Below are 2,114 nucleotides of genomic sequence, written 5' to 3' on the forward strand. Positions count from 1 at the left end.
ACATTCCTGTCAAATTACCGCCTATTCAAGAAACATCGTGGTGGCTTCGTGGTCGTGTCTCGAAATCGAGACTATGGGGCCCGCGAAGTTCCTCGTAGTAGCCCTGAGGATGTTCCCATGAGTCGGGGGCGGCCACCAGTGGTTTGGTAGGGTCGAAGGTATTCCTGATGCCCTGGGGCAACACGGCGTTCAGGAACGATGCGTGCAACCGCGTGGGTTCCGAACTACAGACGCGTTATTATACGGAGAACCCTTAATAACCATCAGGCCAGAACGTAGAGGCCATTCGATTAAGCACGTTTTGTCCAGATCCGCCATCTTTCTTATTTCGTACGATAATATGAAATTTTACCAATTATCATCGAGTATATTTTTTTAACCGATATTTCCTATCTTCGTTCCCGTACCCGTCACTTTGATCCGCAGTGACGTCACGCAATGACAAATACACCAGGAGTCATCAGCATGTACGTTACGCCTGTCCTTTTCTTTGTTAATCCATCGATCCTTCACCCATCACGTTTTCGTATGCTTTTACGAATATTGCGCGAAGAACTTACGAACGCGTGAATCAGGCTACAATGAGGGACAGGAGGATACGCCGTTATGGGCACCGTCCTGGCGTTGTATAACCAGCGCAGAGAACGTGTACCCAAAAAATGAATATACATATACAGTACATGTATATAAAGTTAGTATATTTAATATAGAAAATTTTTTTGGGGAATTTTTGATAAAATTTTTTCATTAATTAAATGAAGCAATTTCAGGTTAAGATTGAGAACCAGAAGTGACTTCTGCTTTAATCGAACTCTTGTCAATGTTAAACCTTTATCTATAATGAGCGTGCCAATCGCACCTACAGTACCTGACGCTAATGACTAATTAGCTTGTCGATATCCAAATGCGAAAAGTGGAAACAAGACGTCAACACGTATCGTCCATTTTTGTTATCGTCCAGCCGGCAGAAATTGTCTGGTATGTAAATTGGACAGCACACGACAACGTCTCGTCGATGGAACTCTGCGTCTAACATCCTGTGAATTTTGGTATCAGGCTAGCATAGGAACAAAGGACCGAGTGGTATGATCCATAGGGAGAGAGGAGTATGCGCCACGGAATATACGGGGGGTACCTACGCCGGACGACGCCAAGAGACTGAGGACGCCGACGTCTCCTGGTTCCTGGACAGTAGGAAATCAGGATATCGTTCGTGGCTTTGTTATTGACGGAGACGAAGACAATTTTGCTCCAGACTTATATACGGGACGAAGGATGAGTGCAGTTGGTAATATCTCGAATCCGTACCAGGGGCGATCGGACCTGGTAAGATAGACCCGGATTATCATGCACGTGCATGTTGACAAAAGAAGTTTAGCTTGTAAAGCTGATTAAACCTTAGTTAATCACAACTGATCAGAAACGTATAAAGGCGCAGTAGGTCGTGCTTCGTCGGAGAATCGCTACTCGCTTGTATAAACTCCTGATATAACGCTGCCAGAGCGGGCGGTCCCGCGCGGCAAATATTTCTAGCCTAACCTCCTTGCTTATTTTGTTCCCCTGATTGTCTCGACATAGCAACTGAATTCAGTGCTGCAGTCCATGAATTCCTAAGATTCTACGGGTATACCTAACGGCCGCAGGTAACGCCTTGGCTTCCATCGAACTTTCTTAACGGACGGATTGCTCCTGGAATTTCAAGCTTTTTTCTCTTATATCTGAATTTCCCGCCACTCTATATCGCGTATAGATTTACACGGTACGGACTGAACAAAATCTAAAGGCATTACGCGACTGAGGTAAATGAAGGGGAAATAATAATAGAAAAAAAAAAAAAACATTTCGACAACCAACTTCTTTAGCAGTTTTTTGGTACGAGGTCAAAATCAGGTGGAACCAGTTCACCTTTTTTTTTTTTTCGTTCCGCATTATGAGATCGTGACGGAATTTTGAGAGTTCACCAAAGGTCATTCAGGTGGAATATTCTTGTCTACAGGTACTAGGTGGGTGAGATTCAAATTTGAGATATCCAGCGTCCCGACGCTTGGATCACCTTTACACTTACGCGTATGAAACTTCAACAGAGACTGGTTGGTCGCACGATAAAATTTGAG

The sequence above is a fragment of the Cephus cinctus genome, unplaced genomic scaffold, assembly GCF_000341935.2.
Source record: "Cephus cinctus unplaced genomic scaffold, Ccin1 Ccin1_scaffold1857, whole genome shotgun sequence".
NCBI classification, from domain to species: Eukaryota; Metazoa; Arthropoda; class Insecta; order Hymenoptera; family Cephidae; genus Cephus; species Cephus cinctus.